Source organism: Salvelinus alpinus, chromosome 14, assembly GCF_045679555.1.
Source record: "Salvelinus alpinus chromosome 14, SLU_Salpinus.1, whole genome shotgun sequence".
Lineage (NCBI taxonomy): Eukaryota > Metazoa > Chordata > Actinopteri > Salmoniformes > Salmonidae > Salvelinus > Salvelinus alpinus.
Genome location: NC_092099.1, coordinates 29,998,818 through 30,023,068, shown reverse-complemented (window position 1 = coordinate 30,023,068; position 24,251 = coordinate 29,998,818). Strand labels below are relative to the sequence as shown.

The following is a 24,251-nucleotide window of genomic DNA, read 5'->3' as shown; positions in this document are numbered from 1 at the left end:
TTAGTTTAATAAGACAAGTGGCTAGAAACAGTAATGGTACAACGCTTCTGGGGGTTCTTATCTATTGTACAGCAGAGTGTAGCCCAGACTACAGTGTCATGGGCTACACAGCTGACTGCCTTTGACTTGTGTTTGTGTGTGTGTGCAGGCTAACACAACTACAGGGGTTCCAGGATTATTTCCAGCAACATTGCAAACTGTTTAAGAGACTGAAGGACAGAGTCTGGTAGTGCTCTAGTCCTCCCTGTCAGACTGTGGGACAGGGTCTGGTAGTGCTCTAGTCCTCCCTGTCAGACTGTGGGACAGGGTCTGGTAGTGCTCTAGTCCTCCCTGTCAGACTGAGGGACATGGTCTTGTAGTGCTCCAGTCCTCCCTGTCAGACTGAGGGACAGGGTCTGGTAGTGCTCCAGTCCTCCCTGTCAGACTGTGGGACAGGGTCTGGTAGTGCTCCAGTCCTCCCTGTCAGACTGAGGGACATGGTCTTGTAGTGCTCTAGTCCTCCCTGTCAGACTGAGGGACATGGTCTTGTAGTGCTCCAGTCCTCCTTGTCAGACTGAGGGACAGGGTCTTGTAGTGCTCCAGTCCTCCCTGTCAGACTGAGGGACAGGGTCTGGTAGTGCTCCAGTCCTCCCTGTCAGACTGTGGGACAGGGTCTGGTAGTGCTCCAGTCCTCCCTGTCAGACTGAGGGACATGGTCTTGTAGTGCTCCAGTCCTCCCTGTCAGACTGAGGGACAGGGTCTTGTAGTGCTCCAGTCCTCCCTGTTAGACTGAGGGACAGGGTCTGGTAGTGCTCCAGTCCTCCCTGTCAGACTGAGGGACATGGTCTGGTAGTGCTCTAGTCCTCCCTGTCAGACTGTGGGACAGGGTCTGGTAGTGCTCCAGTCCTCCCTGTCAGACTGAGGGACATGGTCTTGTAGTGCTCCAGTCCTCCCTGTTAGACTGAGGGACAGGGTCTGGTAGTGCTCCAGTCCTCCCTGTCAGACTGAGGGACATGGTCTGGTAGTGCTCTAGTCCTCCCTGTCAGACTGTGGGACAGGGTCTTGTAGTGCTCCAGTCCTCCCTGTCAGACTGTGGGACAGGGTCTGGTAGTGCTCCAGTCCTCCCTGTCAGACTGAGGGACAGGGTCTTGTAGTGCTCCAGTCCTCCCTGTCAGACTGTGGGACAGGGTCTGGTAGTGCTCCAGTCCTCCCTGTCAGACTGAGGGACAGGGTCTTGTAGTGCTCCAGTCCTCCTTGTCAGACTGAGGGACAGGGTCTGGTAGTGCTCCAGTCCTCCCTGTCAGACTGCGGGACATGGTCTTGTAGTGCTCCAGTCCTCCCTGTCAGACTGTGGGACAGGGTCTGGTAGTGCTCCAGTCCTCCCTGACAGACTGTGGGACAGGGTCTGGTAGTGCTCCAGTACTCCTTGTCAGACTGAGGGACAGGGTCTGGTAGTGCTCCAGTCCTCCCTGTCAGACTGTGGGACAGGGTCTGGTAGTGCTCCAGTCCTCCCTGTCAGACTGTGGGACAGGGTCTGGTAGTGCTCCAGTCCTCCTTGTCAGACTGAGGGACAGGGTCTGGTAGTGCTCCAGTCCTCCTTGTCAGACTGAGGGACAGGGTCTGGTAGTGCTCCAGTCCTCCCTGTCAGACTGAGGGACAGGGTCTGGTAGTGCTCCAGTCCTCCCTGTCAGACTGTGGGACAGGGTCTGGTAGTGCTCCAGTCCTCCCTGTCAGACTGAGGGACAGGGTCTGGTAGTGCTCCAGTCCTCCCTGTCAGACTGCAGGACAGGGTCTGGTAGTGCTCCAGTCCTCCCTGTCAGAATAAGCAACAGAGGAATTGGAAACCATTTAAACTCCTGTAGAAGTGGCACTGTGGTTATTGTGAGTATGTATGTTCCTTTTACTCTGCCTTCTAGTGAGTTTACACAAACTGTAATCTCCTACCATTCTGATAGATTGGAGACTGTCTGAAAACATGGTTGTAACGGTAATCATTTGGTTGTTATTCCATTGGTTACCACGAGGCAGATGCTCCATGGGCAGAGTGGCCCACACTCATTGAATATGGCACTTTTAAATGTTAGAACAATCACGAATAAAACCTTTCTTGTGAATGATCTCATTACTGAGCTCAAAGTTGATTGCATGTTTCTCACTGAAACATGGCTGTCTTCAGACTGTAGTATCGCTCTTATTGAAGCAACTTTGGGTCTTTTGAGTATCATGCTATACTGTTTAAATGTCAGCCATCAGTGCTGGCCATAACCTTGTATAGGCCACCAAAGCACTGCCCCACTTTCTTTACTGATTTCTCAGAACTATTGTCTACTTGTCACACCCTGACCTTAGAGATCCCTGTTTATTCTCTATATTTTGGTTAGGTCAGGGTGTGACTAGGGTGGGTACTCTAGTTTTTGTATATCTATGTTTTCTTTTTCTTTGTTGGCCTAGTATGGTTCCCAATCTATCGTTGTCTCTGATTGGGGATCATACTTAGGCAGCCCTTTTTCCCACCTTCAGTTGTGGGATCTTGTCTTTGTTTGGTTGCATGTATTTTGCACGACGAAGCTTTTCGTTCGTTGTTGGGGGGGGGGGGGGGGTTCCGCTGGTTCACATTTACAATAAAGTATGATGAACCCAAATCACGCTGCGCCTTGGTCTACCCTTAACGACAAACGTTACACTACTATCCTTGAGAACTATGATAAAATCATTGTGTTGGGCGATTTTAATATTCATGTTGACAAAGAGACTTACTCCAAGGTCATTCAATTTATGAATCTTTTGAGCTCTATGGACTTTATCCAACATGTTACTGGGCCCACCCATAACCGCAGCCATAATCTGGACCTGGTTATTACCAAGGGACTTTCTATTGACATATCCTCTATTGTTGATGTTGCTTTATCTGATCACCACTGTGTGTTTTTTACTAGCTTGTAGCCCACAGCACAGGGTAATACTGAACACATTATTAAGAAATGCTATCTTACCTCTGAAGTTGCTACAGATTGCATTGAGTGTATGAACAATACTCATTCACCTATTCTGTCTTCCTCTTGTGATGATTTAGTTGATAACTTTAATAGCAAATTAAGGTCAACCATTGATACCATAGCTCCAGTAAGGTTGAAAAAAGACACATCCAAACAGAGAGCCCCTTGGATGAGTGAGGAAATGAATCAATTCAAGAGAAATTCCAGAAAGGGAGAACGGAAGTGTAGAAAGTCAAATTTGCAGGTCCATTATGATATTCTGAGAGAGCAACTTGGCATATATAAGGCAATTAGAAATGCCAGATGGGCTCATTTTTCTAACTTGATCACTAATAATAAGAATCATTCGAGAGTGCTCTTCTCAGCCATTGATGGCCTGATAAATCCTAAATGTGAATTTTCATCCACATCTAAATGTGATGAGTTTGCAGTAAATTTCAGAGATAAGATAATAAACATTAGGCTCAGTCAAGCAAGACCTGATGAGAAGTTTGATGATAGCCTAACACATAAAGGCATTATGGATTTATTTTCCCTGGTTGGCACAGCCATGCTCAGGAATGTGATATCACAAATTAAGCGTTCTACCTTCCTTCTCCATCCTATACTCACCACCTCCTTCAAAACAGTTTTTAATTGCAGATCTGAAGAAGTGCAAGCTATTGTTAATCACTCCCTGTTCACAGGCACAGGGCCACAGTGTCTCCCGACCCCTCCTGTCTCAGCCTCCAGTATTTATGCTGCAATAGTTTATGTGTCGGGGGGCTAGTGTCAGTCTGTTATATCTGAAGTATTCCTCCTGTCTTATCCGGTGTCCTGTGTGAATTTAAGTATGTTCCCTCTAATTCTCCATCTCCTTTTCTCTATTTCTCTATTTCTCTCTTCTCTCGGAGGACCTAAGCCCTGGGACCATGCCTCAGGATTACCTGGCCTGATGACTCCTTGCTGTCCCCAGTCCACCTGGTCATGCTGCTGCTCCAGTTGCAACTGTTCTGCCTGTGGCTATGGAACCCTGACCTGTTCACTGGACATGCTACCTTGTCCCGGAACTGCTGTTTTGGACTCTCTCTCTACTGCACCTGCTGTTTCTAACTATGAATGATCGGCTATGAAAAGCCAACTGACATTTACTCCTGAGGTTCTGACCTGTTGCACCCTCTACAACCACTGTGATTATTATTATCTGACCCTGCTGGTCATCTATGAACGTTTGAACATCTTGGCCATGTTCTCTTATAATCTCCACCCGGCACAGCCAGAAGAGGACCACCCCTCAGAGCCTGGTTCCTCTCTAGGTTTCTTCCTAGGTTCTAGCCTTTCTAGGGAGGTTTTCCTAGCCACCGTGCTTCTACACCTGCATTGCTTGCTGTTGGGGGTTTTAGGCTGGGTTTCTGTACAGCACTTTGTGACATCGGCTGATGTAAAAAGGGCTTTATAAATACATTTGATTGATTGATTGATTAACTTTCCCCACTGCACTAAAAACTGCTATGGTGAAACCCCTTCTGAAGAAAAGTATTCTAGATTATTCAGCTCTTAGCAATTTTCGGCCAATCTCCCACTTTCCATTCTTAAGTCAAATTCTGGAGAAATTGTTTTTCAAACAACTAAATGACAGCCTTAGTTAAAGTGATAAATGATCTTAGAGCCAACACAGATGCCAAACAGCTCTCTGTCCTTGTACTCTTGGATTTAAGTGCTACATTCGACACTGTTGACCATGATGTCCTTTTGAACAGACTGGAGAGGTGGGTTGGCCTCTCCGGTCCAGATCTAAATTGGTTTAGGACCTATTTAACCGGTCAAGAGTTTTTTGTCACTCTTGGTGAACTTAACTCAGAGAAAATACATATCACGTGTGGCGTTCCACAAGGTTCGATTTTGAGTCCGGTACTGTTCAGTTTTTATGTTACCCCTTGGCAGCGTTATCAGAAAGCACAGCAGACGATACACAACTTTACATTTCTGTGTCACCAGAGGATTTTAGCTCCACGGATAAATTATTAGACTGTGTTATTGATTTAAATACTTGCATGACTCACAACTTCCTCCAGCTAAATCAAGACAAGACCGAGGTAGTTATTGTTAGAGCCAAAGCACAGAAAAAGAATCTTGTTGCGCATTTTAATTCACGGGCAATAATGATAAAACACTAGGTAAAAAACCTAGGTGTCATTTTAGATTCTGAATTCAATTTAGAATCCCACATTTGGAATGTGACCAAAATAGCTTTTTACCACCCAAGGAACATTGCCAAGGTGTGGCCGTTGCTAGCAGTAGCCACAGCAGCCATTATGGAATGGCACGTCCACGTCGCGTTGAACAACAAAGGAGCTGATTGGCTGACGCTGCCATTCTAAAACGCTACCTGGCTTAAGGACACAGATTGTCCAATATATTGAATAGATACTCTAGTGGCCGCTCTAACAATGAAAATAAATGTCTTCAAAAATGGAAGGCAGTCGGGAGAAGGCAAGATCAGGTGGGACCATTCTTGCCAATGAGAGGTGTGAATAACAGGCCCAACGGTTTCCACAAGCACAAAGTCAAAATTGGCTAAATCGTAAAAATTAATGAAAACAAACATTTGGTTATTGGTTTTAATTGAAGGTTAGGGTTAGGCATAAGGTTAGCAGTGTGGTTAAGGTTAAGTTTAAAATAAAATTAAGACGATAAGTTGTAGAAATGGGCTGGGTTTGTGGCAATTAGTGATGACAGGCACAACTCCGATATAAAGTGTTTTACCGGGATGTCACATGTCCTATTTATATCAGTACAGTCGTAACAACCTAATCATTACAAAACTAAGATTTGATCAAATAAGCCACAAGTAGTAAATAAGCAATTACATTTTTTGTTAAACAAATTCAACTCTCATTAACCTCAATACAAAAACTATTCACTTGGTGATCAAAAAAAACAAAAAAACACCACTGCTGGAGAAGACAGACTTTGGTCCCAGTTATCCCTCTCACTTTGCCTCCTCCTCTCTGATAAGGATGAAAACTGCAGTTTACATCCTACCCATGCTAGATTATGGAGACATCATTTATAGATCAGCAGGTAAGGGTGCACTGGAGCGGCTAGATGTTCTTCACCATTCGGCCATCAGATTTGCCAGCAATGCTCCTTATCGGACACATCACTGCACTCTATACTCCTCTGTAAACTGGTCATCTCTGTACACCCGCTGCAAGACGCACTGGTTTATGCTTATTTATAAAACACTCACCCCCCCCTATCTGAGATATCTACTGCAGCCCTCATCCTCCACATACAACACCCGTTCTGTCAGTCACATTCTGTTAAAGGTCCCCAAAGCACACACATCCCTGTGTCGCTCGTCTTTTCAGTTCTCTGCAGCTAGCGACTGGAACGAGCTGCAACAAACACTCAAACTGGACAGTTTTATCTTTATCTCTTCATTCAAAGACTCAATCATGGACACTGTTACTGACAGTTGTGGCTGCTTTGCGTGATGTATTGTTGTCTCTAACTTCCTGACCTTTGTGCTGTTGTCTGTGCCCAATAATGTTTGTACCATGTTTTGTGCTGCTACCATGTTGTTGTTATATGCTGCTGCCTTGCTATGTTGTTGTCTTAGGTCTCTTTATGTAGTGTTGTCTCTATATATATATTTTTTTTTATTTTTAATCCCAGCCCCGCAGGAGGTCTTTTGCCTTTTGGTAGGCCATCATTGTAAATAAAAATGTGTTCTTAACTGACTTGCCTAGTTAAATAAAGGTTAAATAAATACAAATTAAATTAACTGAAACACTAGCAGTAGTTCAAACTTCTCAGTTTGGATAATGGAACAATTCGGAGTACAACACATTTCTCATACCTTGATTGAGGTACGTTTCCCGAGCAGTTACTCACTCCAGCTCTGCCTTGATCTAAACAGGAAGCCTGTTGGACCTTAGTGCAGCTGAATGGAAGCCCTTTGGACCCTAGTGTAGCTGTAAGCAAGCGGGTCGGATCTGCTAGCTATCTGCTGGAGAAGCAGCAACACCGCCTCTGGATCAGTTGGATTTGCAGCCTAGGTGTGCCCAGCTGTAAGCATAGCAGGTTGTATTTCACGCCAAAACGCAAGTGAAGGAATGTCGCCAACAATAAAAGGTGAGTTATTAGCGATGCATATGCGCATTGTAGATGGCATGTAGCCAATTAATTTATGCTTTGCATCGGAATTCAGCGGTATTCGGTGGCTCAACAACGGGAGCTTGAAGCACGAAACCCGGATCAGAGGGAAGTTCAGTGCCGCTGCTGCGAGTTGAGTACACTTTACATTGACGCGGTTGATATTTCTCACTGCTATGATAAATGGTTGCTTTTCATGTAACATGCTACAATGTAACGCCGTACATTCATGCATGCAGTTATTTGTCACAATGTAGGCCTAACTGTGTAACCTTTGAAATTCGCCGACTCCTCGGTGACATGGGGGCTGGCATGTAATTTTTGAAACACTCGAAACCAGAGACGGTGCATGTGACTGTCTGAAACTGTAGCCTACCCGGTGTAACAGATATTCGGCTTTCTTGGGTCGTTAACCGTGGTCATTATATCTAAAGAGTCGTCTATTTTATTTGAACTCGTGGGTGGATCGATCGGATGCGGGTTCATTGAGTTAGATTTACCGTTCATCACTACTGACTATTGGTGGTGGTAGTACTATTGTACAGCTGGAAGAGCCTGCTATAGTCCCTTTTGAAGGAGGTCTATTTACACCAGGGTTCCCCAACTGGCGGCCCGTGGTTTTATTTAGCCCCCCAGTTGTCTGAGGAACAATTGTTGTTATATTTTTATTGTTGGACATAAAATACTAAAAACACCATGAAAGCAGCTCCAAGTGATTTACATTTGGGAAATCTGTATCAAATCAAGTATTCCCACGCATAATAGAGAGACGTGATCGTATTCAAACGTAAGCAAGGTTGGAAAATGATTAGGTTTTAGTCAAATACCACACATGGTTGGGCTTCTTGCGGTCAATTTGCAATCTACAAATTATTTTATGTTCCGGCCCCCTGATGCTCAAGAAAAATCGTTCCAAGGGCTGAATCTAGTTGATGATCACGGTTTACACTGTTGTTGGCTAATGCTTATCCATCCTGTATAGCCATGCTGCATACTGAAGGGACCAGTGGAGGCTGCTGTTGAGAGATCGGTTCATAATAATGGCTGAAACGGAGTATTATGGCTGGAATGGAATGGTATCAAACACATGACCACGTGTTTGATACCGTTCCTTAAACGCCATTCAAGCCATTATTATGAACCTTCCTGCCCGCAGCAGCCTCCACTGGAAGGGACCTGCCCTTTCCTATCATTATTCTCACTGTGATAAACACGCAAGGTGTTTGTATCATTATTGAGTTTATTGAATAAGGTTGCTGGAGACCTTATCTTGCCCATATATTTTTCTAGACCCTTGTTGCCCACTGGCAATGCAGGAGAGTTTGTGGCTGCCTGTCACCTGCCATGCACTCATAATGGATGAGGTAGCCTACTACACTGTGTGTTCTTTTGGGAGGCATAACTGGGGCCGAGCTCCCTGCCAGCCAGAATCTCTATATCAGGCGGTGTCAGAGGAAGGCACGATTTGATTTGAAAATTGCCAAAGATTCCAGTCACCCAAGCCATAGACTGTTCTCTCTGCTACTGTCCGGCAAATGGTACCGGAGCATCCACTCTCAGACAACCAGGCTCCGAGACAGCTTCTACTCCCAAGCCATAATACTGCTAAATAGCCAGATTGCTAAATAGTCAATTAATGGTACCTAAACTATATGCACTGACCCTAAGAACACTCACTAGACTATATATACACACCATATGCACACTCACACACTACATTAACACTCCCACACAAAACCCATACAGACAACACACACACGCATACCGACACAACACAAACATACATTCATACACTTTACAAACACACACACACACACACACACACACACATACACACTCACCCATACACTTTTACACTCATCATTTGCTGCTCCTACTCTGTACTTTATTTTACTTTTATTATTATCTATCCTGATGCCTAGTCACTTTACCCTGCCTTCATGTACATATCTACCTCAAATACTTCATACCTCTGCACATTGATCTAATACTGGTACTCCCTGGATATAGCTACATTCTTGTGTATTTGAAATGTTTTAACTGTTACTATATATATATATTTTTTTTTAAATTAAGCATGCGTTTCACGGTAAAGTCTACACCAGTTGGGGAAAGAGAAGGGAAGGGGGGTACCTAGTCATTTAACAAAAATGTGTCTTCTGCATTTAACCCAACCCCTCTGAATCAGATGGGTGCGTGGGGCTGCATTAATCGACGTCATCGTCACCCGGGGAGCAGTTGTTGTGGGGGTTAACTGCCGTACTCTACGGCAGAACGGCGTTGAGCAAAAGGCATGTCCTGAGCCTGTTACCTGTTAAGAAACATCCAGTCAGCCATTCAATCAGACAAGTGTTAGTTCTCAAGCCTCACAAGCCTTCCTTCTCTCATCCTGAGTCATGATGCACTGTACTTGGGTGACTATTTCATTTCTCATGAAGGGGTTTGGAACCACGGAGGTTGGATTGCGTACCAGAAAAGTGTGTCGGCTTGCTTCTCTCTCTTTACATTTGAGGTTCTGGGTGTTTTTGACCATTATCAATTCTCTCTTCTCTTGTGTGTGTGTACAGTTGAAGTCAGAAGTTTACATACACTTAGGTTGGAGTCATTTAAAACTCGTTTTTCAACCACTCCACAAATTTATTGTTAACAAACTATAGTTTTGGCAAGTCGGTTAGGACATCTACTTTGTGCATGACACATGTCATTTTTCCAACCATTGTTTACAGACATATTATTTCACTTATAATGAACTGTATCACAATTCCACTGGGTCAGAAGTTTACATACATTAAGTTGAATATGCCTTTCAACAGCTTGGAAAATCCAGAAAATGATGTCATGGCTTTAGAAGCTTCTGATAGGCTAATTGACATCATTTGAGTCAATTGGAGGTGTACCTGTGGATGTATATCAAGGCCTACCTTCAAACTCAGTGCCTCTTTGCTTGACATCATGGGTAAATCAAAAGTAATCAGCCAAGAACTCAGGAAAAAAAATTGTAGACCTCCACAAGTCTGGTTTATCCTTCTGAGTAATTTCCAAACTCCTGAAGGTACCACGTTCATCTGTACAAACAATAGTACGCGAGTATAAACACCATGGGACCACGCAGCCATCATACCGCTCAGGAAGGAGACACGTTCTGTCTCCTAGAGATGAACGTACTTTGGTGTGAAAAGTGCGCTTCAATCCCAGAACAACAGCAAAGGACCTTGTGAAGATGCCTGAGGAAACAGGCACAAAAGTATCTATATCCACAGTAAAACGCGTCCTATATCGACATAACCTGAAAGGCCGCTCAGCAAGGAAGAAGCCACTGCTCCAAAACCATCATTAAAAAAAACATAGACTACAGTTTGCAACTGCACATGGGGACAAAGATTGTACTTTTTTGAGAAATGTCCTCTGGTCTGATGAAACAAAAATAGAACTGTTTGGCCATAATGACCATCATTATGTTTGGAGGAGAAAGGGGGAGGCTTGCAAGCCGAAGAACACCATCCCAACCGTGAAGCACAGGGGTGGCAGCATCATGTTGTGGGGGTGCTTTGCTGCAGGAGGGCCTGGTGCACTTCACAAAATATATGGCATTATGAGGAAGGAAAATTATGTGGATATATTGAAGCAACATCTCAAATGGGTCTTCCAAATGGACAATGACCCAAGGCATACTTCCAAAGTTGTGGCAAAATGGCTTAAGGACAACAAAGTCGTTTTGGAGTGGCCATCACAAAGCCCTGACCTCAATCCTATAGAGAATTTGTGAGCAGAACTGAAAAAGCGTGTGCGAGGAAGGAGGCCTACAAACCTGACTCAGTTACACCAGCTCTATCAAGAGGAATGGGCCAAAATTCACCCAACTTATTGTGGGTAGCTACCCAAAACGTTTGACCCAAGTTAAACAATTTATGGGCAATGCTACCAAATACTAATTGAGTGTATGTAAACTTCTGACCCACTGGGAATGTGATGAAAGAAATAAAAGCTGAAATAAATCATTGTCTCTACTATTATTCTGACATTTTACATTCTTAAAATGAAGTGGTGATCCTAACTGACCTAAGAGAGGAGAGGGGATTTTTCCTAGGATTAAATGTAAGGAATTGTGAAAAACTGAGTCTAAATGTATTTGGCTGAGGTGTATGTAAACTTCCGACTTCAACTGTATGTGTAGGACCTGTGTGTGTTTGTAGGCTATATGTCTTAGTCACAAATGTTCTTTCTCCCTCCCGCTTTCTGACCTTGGATGATATCTAAAGTGAATGCAGTTTTTTTGTTTGTTCTTGAACACACCGGTATGATGATTCATGAGTCATCATGTAGTATGGTATCTTAACCAGCTCAATGAAAAGACTTACTGGATTAACACTAGTACACGCGCACACACACACACACACACACACACACAAATTCAGCAAAAAAAGAATTGTCCCTTTTTCAGGACCCTGTCGTTCAAAGATCATTTGTAAAAATCCAAATAACGTCACAGCTATTCATTGTAAAGGGTTTTAACACTGTTTCCCATGTTTGTTCAATGAACCATAAACAATTAATGAACATGCACCTATGGAACGGTCGTTAAGACACTAACAGCTTACAGACGGTAGGCAATTAAGGTCACAGTTATGAAAACTTAGGACACTAAAAGAGGCCTTTCTACTGACTCTGAAAAACACAAACAGAAAATTCCCAGGGTCCCTGCTCATCTGCGTGAACGTGCCTTAGACATGCTGCAAGGACGCATGAGGACTGCAGATGTGGCCAGGGCAATACATTTTAATGTCCGTACTGTGAGACGCCTAAGACAGCACTACATGGAAACAGGACAGACAGCTGGTCGTCCTCGCAGTGGCAGACCACGTGTAACAACACCTGCACAGGATCGGTACATCCGAACATCACACCTGCGGGACAGGTACAGGATGACAACAACAACTGCCCGAGTTAAACCAGGAACGCACAATCCCTCCATCAGTGCTCAGACTGTCCGCAATAGGCTGAGAGAGGCTGGACTGAGGGCTTGTAGACCTGTTGTAAGGCAGGTCCTCACCAGACATCACCGGCAACAACGTCGCCTATGGGCACAAACCCACCGTCACTGGACCAGACAGGACTGGCAAAAAGTGCTCTTCCCTGACGAGTCGCGGTTTTGTCTCACCAGGTGTGATGATCGGATTCACATTTATCATCGAAGGAATGAGCGTTACACAGAGGACTGTACTCTGGAGCGGGATCGATTTGGATGTGGACAGTCCATCATGGTCTGGGGCGGTGTGTCACAGCATCATCGGACTGAGCTTGTTGTCGTTGCAGGCAATCTCAACACTGTGCGTTACAGGGAAGACATCCTCCTCCCTCATGTGGTACCCTTCCTGCAGGCTCATCCTGACATGACCCTCCAGCATGACAATGCCACCAGCTATACTGCTCGTTCTGTCCGTGATTTCCTGCAAGACAGGAATGTCAGTGTTCTGCCATGGCCAGCGATGAGCACGGATCTCAATCCCATTGAGCACGTCTGGGACCTGTTGGATTGGAGGGTGAGGGCTAGGGCCATTCCCCCCAGAAATATCTGGGAACTTGCAGGTGCCTTGGTGGAAGAGTGGGGTAACATCTCACAGCAAGAACTGGCAAATCTGGTGTAGTCCATGAGGAGGAAATGCACTGCAGTACTTAATGCAGCTGGTGGCCACACCAGATACTGACTGTAACTTTTGATTTTGACCCGCCCCCTTTGTTCAGGGACACATTATTCCATTTCTGTTAGTCACATGTCTGTGGAACCTGTTCAGTTTGTCTCAGTTGTTGAATCTTTTGTTCATACAAATGTTTACACATGTTAAGTTTGCTGAAAATAAACGCAGATGACAGTGAGAGGACGTTTTCTTTTTTTGCTGAGTTTACATGCATTACATTTAACCATATGTATCCTGAGCTGTATATGTTTTAAGGTTATATTCTATGCTTCTGGCTTTATTTGACTCTCACTGTTAACCCACACTGTCAGACATGTCTGGCTTCATGGTGTGAACTCTTTCTCGGTCCCCACACTGCCCAAAGGCCCCCCCCTGTGTGTGTGTGTTTGTACACTGCAGTATTGTTAGTCAACAGCTGTTATAGGCTTATCTATAGTCCATGGCCAGATTGCTTTCTCTATAAATAGCCCTGCAAAGATTCTCTGTCACCATTTACTTAATTTCCAACAGACTTAAACCTCATCACGTGCTTGCATGTATGTGTATGTCTTCCTGTGTTCCTATATCTACCTTGGAGTTTGTGTGTTATTTGTTGTTTATTACAAAGTGTGTTTTTGTGTTTGTCTTCTTTCATCTACCTTGTTTGTTGTACATGTGAATACATTACATATGTTTGTGTTTAGGATGGGGTGGTGGGCATATGTTTGACTGCTATACAAACAAACACACGCTAAATGCCTGGCACTTTGCCACCATCAGGGCAGGGCATTCGGAGGGGGGGGGGCTAATAGTGGTGGGGGAGGGAGGGCACAGTGTGGATGCCATGGTAACCAGTGATCCATGCAGGCTAGGTTAATGTGTGCCACACAAGCTGATGCCATGCTGGCAGGCTGCATACAGCTGAATGTGTTGGCATCTCTGATCACACTCCTTTCTCCTCTACCCTGTCTATGGGCCAAATGACATACGAACCCATTTTTAAGTCCACACAGACACGCACACATATATCACATCATTCCCTGGCCTTGTAACTGATGACATAAGATGAGAGTGATCTGTAGGAAAAAGGTTAAAGAATGACCTAACTATGGCTGTTACGGTGACTGTAATACCGCCACTCCGGCGGTCACAAGTTGTGACGGCAGTCAAATTCCACATGACCGTTTAGTCACGGTAATTAGACTTCTCCAAGCTCTGATGCTGCTGATGGTCATTAGTAGCCTACCAAACTTGCTTAACTGCCTGGTACTCAGCACTCTTGTCACTCTGACATCAATGCAAATGTATTCCAAAATCGAATGAAAAATTGTATCCTGTGAGAAAGCCTCGATCACGTGACGGGCACTGGCTAATAAGAATTGAGCCATGTGAGTGAGAGGTGCTTCGGAGCACACAGCTGAGAGAGGGAATTATAATTATTATATTAGGAATAGGAAGACCTGTTTCTTTGTTAACGGCTCAACACAGAGTAGTTGCATGTGTGCACTCCCTCAAATCTTTTGGAGAAAACATTCTATTTTATTCAGTTATGTTCAATAATTATTGTATTCTTCATACTAAAATATAATGCCACGGAATTCTAAGAAAATCTTGTCTGCTAAATGAACTAATGTAGCCCACAGCCATATGGTATAGCCAGATCAGGGCCTAACATAAGGACAAGGAGTATGCTATTCTGTTCTTCTGAAATAGACTATATTTTCTTTATATCATGTTTCTTTAGACCTGTCTAAAATACATAATGATGGAACATCTACATTTAAAAAAAGTCTAATAAATCCAAAAGTCTGCATCTGTGGCTTGTAGGCTATGTTTGGAAGCTAGGAGATGCTAAATGTGTTTATGATAATTAACGGTCAGTTACCGTGAGACTGTCAAGCAAATAACTGTCAATCACTGGCTGACAACATGTCATGACCGCCACAGTCCTAGACCTAACTGACCTTTTACACTGTATATGTCTCTCTCATGAGTGCCATTTTTTTCTTTGACTTCTCTTAAGGATCGGCACCTTTTTTTCAAATTTTGCCTAAAATGACATACCCAAATCTAACTGCTTGTAGCTCAGGCCCTGAAGCAAGGATATGCATATTCTAAGTACCATTTGAAAGGAAACACTTCGAAGCTTGTAGGAATGTAGGATAATAAAACACATTAGATCTGGTAAAAGATAATACAAAGAAAAAAAACACTGTTGTATTTTTTTTGTACCATCATCTTAGAAATGCAAGAGAAAGGCCATACTGTATTATTCCAGCCTAGGTGCAATATAGATTTGGCCGCGAGAATCCAGCAGTGCATGTGCAAAGTTTTAGACTGATAAAATGAACCATTGCATTTCTGTTCAAAATGGCAGCGCGAAAAGGGAGCAGTCAATGCCAACCTCAAAAGCAATATGGATGAATGGCCACCTAAGTGGAATTGGTGACGTCGCAGTGAGAATGCCACCACCGCACATATCTCGTCTTCTATTTCTTTCTTTTTCTCAGCTCGAATCCCTGAGCCGACTAGGTGAATAATTTATAGATTTGCCACCAAATCCTGGTGACTGTAATTCCTGAAATGGGTTTCCAAACTTAAGATCATCATGCGCAATGCAAAGCGTCGGCTGGAGTGGTGTAAAGCTCTCCGCCATTGGACTCTGGAGCAGTGGAAGCGCGTTCTCTGGAGTGATGAATCACGTCCGTCGGACGAATCTAGGTTTGGCGGATGCCAGGAGAACGCTACCTGCCCCAATGCATAGTGCAAACTGTAAAGTTTGGTGGAGGAGGAATAATGGTCTGGGGCTGTTTCTCATGGTTTGGGCTAGGCCCCTTAGTTCCGGGGCAGCTCAATGACATTCTAGACGCCTCAAAGTTAGAAGCACAGAATCAACAGTTTGGGGAAGGCCCTTTCTTGTTTCAGCCTGACAATGCACCCATGCACAAAGAGGTCCATACAGAAATGGTTTGTCGAGATTGGTGTGGAAGAACTTGACTGGCCTGCATAAAGCCCTGACCTCAACCCCATCAAACACCTTTGGGATGAATTGGAACGCCGACTGTGAGCCAAGCCTAATCACCTAACATCAGTGCCCAACCTCACTAATGCTCTTGTCGCTGAATGGAAGCAAGTCCCCGCAGCAATGTTCCAACATCTAGTTATTTAAAAAATAAAAAAATAAAAAAAACTGGGCAAATTGAATGGTATGATTCGCCATTGTAGTAGATGGTGTTTAGTTAAATCGCAGTGAATCAAAATAATCATTTGTGAATCGCAAACAGTAAAAGGGAAAAATGTATTATTTACTTCTGCTGCACAACTCATTTTGTAGGTACTTTAAGTTGATTTGGATTTAATTTATGGGACATTGCAACTCAATAGATGCTATTAATCAACCTGAAGTAAACACTTATATACATTATAAAGCCTATCGGCTCTAAAATCCTTGATGCATGCTGAAACAAGTCATTTTCAAAGTTTTTCCTCATAAACCTTCCCAATTAAATGTTGACTGCAAAGTAGGCCTACCTGGCAGAATGATATTATGATGATTTGTTTCACTTGGGGGCACATTTGTATTGCATGCTCTGCCATCACATGTGCAGTACAGAAACCTTACTGAAACACCGCTAGCCTAACACAAATGTACTGTGACTAAAACTTGGCTGGCACATGTTTTCAATGGTGATCTCCAACACCTGACACCAATACAGTAGGTTAGCGAGGTACCCTGACTGGGACTCAAATCCTGGTGACTGTAATTCCAAAACCATTATAATGTCATAATCCTCGCTATATGAGCCAGGATGAGGGTGGCAGATAGCCTAGCAGTTAAGAGTGTTGGGCCAGTAACCTAAAGTCGCTGGTTCGAAACCCTGAGCCGACTAGGTGAAAAATCTATAGATTTGCCCTTGAGCAAGTTAACCCCAATATTGTTCCTGTAAATCGCTCTGGATAATTGCGTCTGCTAGATTACCAAAATGTAATGATACTATTCCTACCAAGTGTGTTAACCCTATTGGCACAATGCATAGTGTGTTTGCCTTTCACGCCAGTGACCCAGTTTCACTTCCTTGTCCTGCCATTATCTCACATTTCTTTTAGACTAACATTTAGTTTTCAACAGCGGAGATTTGTATAAACCATACTGTCTGCCTCTCCGACATTTGTCGGGAGCATTGTTTCAATATTCAAATTCGATCTAAAACTGTCCCTTAGTTATGAACGTGTAGGGTTCGGGAGTCCGGACTAGAGAGACAATGGCAGCGTATCTCAGGCAGTCGAAATCACGAATCAGCTGGCATCATTTTTATGGATATAACAAAGAAATGTCAATTGAAAAAAAGGTTGAACGAAACGAAGTGCAGCTAGTTTGCAGTCTTTCCAGCTTCAGTTTGAAGTTATTGTGTTCGCAGTGTTGTTGGCTAGCTCCTCTGAACAACAGTGTCTTATTAACTAGAGAGCACATTTTCTATGCCAGGCGAAAAATCGTGCCTCGTTAGCTCATTGTTATGGATGTATCCAAATAAATGTCACTAGATAACAACTTAAACAAATGCAGCTACTGTTGTTGTTCTATCTGCACCGTTTGACGTGACTGTAAGTTAGCCGTAGTTGGCTAGCTAGCAAGCAGGGGATAAGAACGTTGCCAGCCAGTATGGCAATGAAACATTTAGAACAAACGACTGGGTCGCGTCCATAAATACAGAATAAAAAGAGTGGATGACTGGGTCGCGTCTCTGGCAACCGAACCAATAGAACGAACGACCAGCCGGCTTTGGTTGCAACCCTAGATTTGTTTCGGGACAATATCTTGTGGAAGGATGAAATAGTATGAATAAATTAATCAAAATAACGATTTTAATGAAAACATGTCAATCGTTATTTGAATATGTTGGTAACCCGTTGTATAAAAGTGATAATGCCCTCGAAGTCGGTGTTTGGAGGATATACTGGCACGGTTTGCCTGCCCTCGACAAACAACACCCAGCTTCTCGGGCATTATCACTTAAGTAGAAAATGGCACATTATTTTCTATGTGGATACGATTCATGAATCAAATGTAATTTAACTTGCTGAATTGACAGAATAAAACATGGAATGTTGGTGTCACAACTTAATCACATTGTTTATCTTTAAAACAGGAGTATAGCTTACTTGGCTGGCATGAAAATGAACCACGGGAAACGCGTCCTCCATTCGCTATTTAAGTGCATAGATGATATGTATTTTTCCCATGATAATGGTCCATTCTAAATCAAAGCAAATTTCACACACATATATTATTTAGTATACAGTACCAGTCAAAAGTTTGGACACACCTACTCATTCCAGGGTTTTTCTTTATTTGTACGATTATCTACATTGTAGAACAATAGTGAAGACATCAAAACTATGAAATAACACATATGGAATCATGTAGTAACCAAAAAAGTGTTAAAGAAATTCTTCAAAGTTTGCCTTGATGACAGCTTTGCACACACGTGGCATTCCCTGAATGATCAACAACCACTTTGAGAGAGCTTAAAGAATTTGGAAAAGATTAATGGGAAAATGTTGCATGATCCAGGTGTGGAATGCTCTTAGAGACTTGCCCAGAAAGACAGCTGTAATCGCTGCCAAAGGTGCTTCTACAAAGTATTGAGTCGGGTGTGAATACTTATGTAATAGATATCTGTATTTAATTTTCAACACATTTTCAAACATTTCTAAAAACATGTTTTGACTTTGTAATTATGGGGTATTGTGTGTAGATGAATTCTGTCTCTAACACAACAAAATGTCGATTAAGTCAAGGGGTATGAATACTTTCTGAAGGCACTGTAATTCCAGCATACAAACTGCACAACGGCCATTCGATGAATGGAAAGAGACATCTATTACAAAACACCAAAAAGGTTAATGACATTCAGGAGATTGCCAAGCCTTTGATACTGAGTAGGGAGTGGATGTATTTTCTGTTTGTCGAGATTGACATATTCTATTTGATTGTGATGTTGAAAACTCAAACCATGATGAAAGCGCTTGAAGTCGGTAATCGGTATGCAGTAATGCATTGCTTATTGGTTGTTTGTGGTGCATTGGCACAAAAACTGTTAGGGGAAAATAATGTCATATATTTTATATAATTATAAATATGACATCAAAATGTGATTCCCCTAGGTGATCATCGTCTGCAACTGGCTCTGATTGTGAGGTAATGAGACAGGCAGGGAGAGTGAGCTAGTCTGTTGTGGTCGGTGAACCCTCAACCTCCTGGCCTGTAGCCCTGTGTGGCATCGACTGTGCCACAAAACCATGCTGAAGTGGTCAAGTCAAGATCCACATTTATAAAGACAGGGTTGCTACAGTTATTGTTATTTGTGGTTGTTATCTTTTTTTTCTATGAGGGGGGAGGGTTTGCCTGATTCATGTAAAAATGTGTTTTATGTTGGGTAGTGGGGTGAATTTGTTTTATGACACCTCCAGTTAGACCAGTCCTCCCCCCGGCAGTAGTCACACACATTGTTATTTCAGTAGGCTGTATTCATGTTCAGTGTTTAATGTGTTGGTTTGTAACTGATAGTTTGTCTTGCCCATAGGCTGTGATTTTCCACATGACCTGGTTGGCTATGTCTCTATGTTTGCAACTCGGATGACTGCTCCGAGGGAGAGGGCTGCCGCACATACCGCTGCACACACACACGTGGGGACATCAGCACTCCAGGGGTTAAAGCCTCATATTTGTGGTGTGTGTGTGAGAGAGAGACAAAGGGGATGATGTGAGAATGATGAATATGAGAAGGTACTCTTAAGCCTATGATTCATTGCACTCAATGTGCCTTCCTCTGCTCTTTCTCTCTTTGCTTCGTGTGACGTTGTCAGAGAGACAATCTGGACGCAATCTATGTTGCTCCGTGTCACCCCCAAAAACTTGCCTGCAACCTAGTTGCATTTCATCGCACAAGATGGAATTCAACCCGATTTCAAGCAACTGACTGTATGCAATGTCCAATCAGTGAGTAGAAAAGACGGATTGGTTGTTTGGCAATAAAACTGACACGTGCACAACTAAAGATTGTAACTACAACTATATTTAGTCTACCGTATATATTTAATACATAAATCAAGTATATATTTTTGTTTTATTTTTTGTTTATTATTTATATTTCTTGGTACTTTTTACTCCTTTTTCTCCCCAATTTTGTGATATCCAATTGGTAGTTAGTCTTGTCCCATCGCTGCAACTCCCCTACGGACTCAGGAGAGGTGAAGGTCGAGAGCCATGCATCCTCCGAAACAGGACCCGGCCAAACCGCACTGCTTCTTGACCCTGCTCACTTAACCCGGAAGCTAGCCGCACCAATGTGTCGGAGGAAACTGGCAACCGAAGTCAGCTTGCAGGCGCCCGGCCCAACACAAGGAGTCGCTAGAGTGCGATGGGACAAGGAAATCGCGGCCGTCCAAACACTCCTCTAACCCGGACGACGCTGGGCTGATAGTGTGCCGCCTCATGGGTCTCCCGAGCACGGCCGGCTGTGACACAGCCTGAGATTGAACCCGGGTCTGTATTAGTGCCTTAGATAGCTGCGCCACTCGTGAGGCCATACATAAATAAAGGTGCACAATGAGTACTTGTCTCTCATATACGTAGTTACAGTTGTTGGTTAGCTAGTTATTCATTAAAATCACCATTTAACCAACACCCATATTTTTGTGACTACCTGGACCTACCATTTGGTTTTGAAGTATTGAAACTCAACCACATGATTTTAATGAAAAGTATTTTAGTAAAAAACATGAAAAGGTGACTGTAAGAAGCGCTCATCATTTCAAATAAACTACATGTTGTATTAAACAGCAAATAAACACTCTCTAAATAGGTCAGGGGCCAGAGATGGAACGGAAATGATTTATTTAGGCTATATTATTTGAATATTTCAAGGCTATAGCCTAAAAATAAATACTGTAAATTGTGACACACTAGGCTGGCAGGAACATTAAGCGCTCAGCATTTAAACAGCATTTTGTTGTATTAAATCATTATGGTATAAGTTGCGCATATACATTTGACGTCGGAAGTTGACATACACCTGAGCCAAATACATTTAAACTCAGTTTTTCACAATTCCTGACATTTAATCCTAGTAAAAATTCCCTGTTTTAGGTCAGTTAGGATCACCACTTTATTTTAAGAATGTGAAATGTCAGAATAATAGTAGCGACAATGATTTATTTCATCACATTCCCAGTGGGTCAGAAGTTTACATACACTCAATTAATATTTGGTAGCATTGCCTTTAAATTGTTTTACTTGGGTCAAACGTTTCGGGTAGCCTTCCACAAGCTTCCCACAATAAGTTGGGTGAATTTTGGCCCATTCCTCCTGACAGCGCGGGTGTAACTGAGTCAGGTTTGTAGGCCTTCTTGCTCACACATGCTTTTTCAGTTCTGCCCACACATTTTCTATAGGATTGAGGTTAGGGCTTTGTGATTGCCACTCCAATACCTTGACTTTGTTGTTCTTAAGCCATTTTGCCACAAATTTGGAAGCATGCTTGGGGTCATTGTCCATTTGGAAGACCCATTTGTGACCAAGCTTTAACTTCCTGACTGATGTCTTGAGATGTTGCTTCAATATATCCACATAATTTTCCTACCTCATGATGCCATCTATTATGTGAAGTGCACCAGTCCCTCCTACAGCAAAGCACCCCCACAACATGATGCTGCCACCCCTGTGCTTCACGGTTGGGATGGTGTTCTTCGGCTTGCAAGCATCCCCCTTTTTCCTCCAAACATAATGATGGTCATTATTGCCAAACAGTTCTATTTTTGTTTCATCAGACCAGAGGACATTTCTCAAAAAATACGATCTTTGTGCAGTTGCAAACCGTAGTCTGGCTTTTTTATGGGGGTTTTGGAGCAGTGGCTTCTTCCTTGCTGAGCGGCCTTTCAGGTTATGTCGATATAGGACTCGTTTTTACTGTGGATAAATATACTTTTGTACCTGTTTCCTCCAGCATCTTCACAAGGTCCTTTTGCTGTTGTTCTGGGATTGATTTGCACTTTTCGCACCAAAGTACGTTCATCTCTAGGAAACAGAACGCGTCTCCTTCCTGAGCGGTATGATGGCTGCGTCGTTCCATAGTGTTTATACTTGCGTACTATTGTTTGTACAGATGAACGTGGTACCTTCAGGCATTTGGAAATTGCTCCCAAGGATGAACCAGACTTGTGGAGGTCTACAATATATTTTCTGAGGTCTTGGCGGTTTTCTTTTGATTTTCCCATGATGTCAAGCAAAGAGGCACTGAGTTTGAAGGTAGGCCTTGAAATACATCCACAATTGTTGGGAAAATTACTTGTGTCATGCACAAAGTAGATGTCCTAACCGACTTGCCAAAACTATAGTTTGTTAACAAGAAATTTGTGGAGTGGTTGAACAATTTGTTTTAATGACTCCAACCTAAGTTAGTGTATGTAAACTTCTGACTTCAACTGTAGGCTGTGACTTACTTATAATTAAATAAAAATGCCTTATTAGACTCAGTCTACAGTGCCATTTTTAAATTCACTTTTAGAATTTGGCCAGATTCTGTGGGTTCAGACTCATGTGATGGTGCCTCAGTACCCTCTCCGAGCTTGCAGCGCTTCTGGGGATGCTAAACATCCTCCGGGCCACTTTTGCCAGGCTGGGCGGGGATGCAGAGGTTTTTTTTTTTCTATAGGTAGGACTAAATAACCCTATCAAAACGGAAATCTCCTTGAAATAGGTCATATGTCAGGCCTATTGGGCCAAAATCAGTGATAGCCTATTGTATAAATAATAGAACGAAAATTAACACAATTTAAGAGATCATATTTTCTGTTTATAAATACTTTGCTACAATGACACGCTTATTTAGCTACCCACCTTGCTCCTTTCTGTTAGCATGTGCACGTAGTACACCATCATGCTTTTGGGATGTCTTTTCAGATTCCACAATGATTCCTTAGTTGTGGACACTACATCACTGCACTCCTTCTCTTGCTCCTCTTCATCTTTGTAAGTCACCTTGATTTGGAGTGGACGAGAAGGCCGACGCTCCGCGCTCCAGTCAAATTGGGCACGCTCCACTCACATACTCTGGTTTCAACTGCAAATGTCCAACATGAATCGCTAGCTTGATTAGCTTGCTAGCTAGCTAAATTGTACAGCCAGCATTATGTCTGTTACAATTACCAAACGTTTGGATAAACAAACAATTTATGAAACCATGATGTGGTGTATGACAGGATTGAATGCTGCATGTTAATGTCAATTGCACATCATGATTATTGCAACCACAGGGAGCCTTATGCTTCCATTGTTACCAAGGCAACAGTAGACACTTCCATTCTGGGTGTTCTCTCTCCTTCACACCGGGGTTAAAATTTGATACTGGATTAAAGTTAGCCCCAGAGGGGGTGTTTATGTGTGCGTGTGAGTCGTCCCTCACCTTTTTGACTCATTCATGCATTTCCCAGAGAATTTCTGGTGTGCTTGTGTTTTTATTTAGAAAGTAGAAACCCTCATTATTTGTAGGTTACAGACATATACTGCAGATGCTTTCAGCTGCATTCACTGTATCATATATCTGGAGTCCTTACATTCCTCACTAGCCACATGATAAAAACATGGGGAACACTTCATTCTTCAATATGATTTATTGAGCTGGACAGTGGGCTTGGCATTGCATCTCATACAGTAGTCATGATATCATATTCACTGTGTTACTCAAGGAACCGAGAACAGATATCCACACATAGAGGAATCACCATAAACACTGTGGGTTTGCATGCTAATTTGCTGAGTGTGCTATTTGGGTGATAATGTGTACAATTGGTCAGGGAGATAATTTATAAGCATAGTGATATTTGCATAATTCTGAGACGAGTGGAGGTGATTGGCAGGGAGTTGTCGGGGCAGCTGCATGGGGACAGATAGTTCCAGTAGAGAAGAAGAGTCACACATGATGGGGTGTAAAGACTAAAGACCCCTGTCTGGAGCATGAATCACGCCCGAGCTGGGGGAAGGGGGTTGGAGGGTTATAGTAAGTGGCTGCTGCCTACAGTTTTGAGGAGTGAGAAAGAAGGGGCAAGACGTGCTCAGTGACTCACACTCAAACACATATGCATAGACAGTTACAGTATGTCTGCAGTATGCTGAGCCTGTTGACCGTTCTATATCCTGCCCGCAACCATGTTCTCATGCACTGTCTGTGTGTTTGTGATATGTACACTACCGTTCAAAAGCTTGGGGTCACTTAGAAATGTCCTTATTTTTGAATGAGTTGTACACAGCGTTGTACGAGATCTTCAGTTTCTTGGCAACTTCTCGCATGTAATAGCCTTCATTTCTCAGAACAAGAATAGATGGATGAGTTTCAGAAGAAAGTTCTTTGTTTCTGGCCATTTTGAGTCTGTAATCGAACTCACAAATGCTGATGCTCCAGAT

At 43.1% G+C, this 24,251-nt stretch overlaps 1 protein-coding gene across 1 annotated transcript in view; it reads left to right on the top strand.

The window, feature by feature from the left end:
• The first annotated feature begins 6,944 nt into the window (after positions 1–6,944).
• Positions 6,945–24,251, top strand: part of LOC139538739 (vang-like protein 1) — a 58,394-nt gene continuing 41,087 nt past the window's right edge. The window contains exon 1 of the mRNA XM_071341133.1: positions 6,945–7,094. The gene's annotated coding sequence lies outside the window, so the exon portion shown is untranslated. The remainder of the gene's footprint in view (positions 7,095–24,251) is intronic.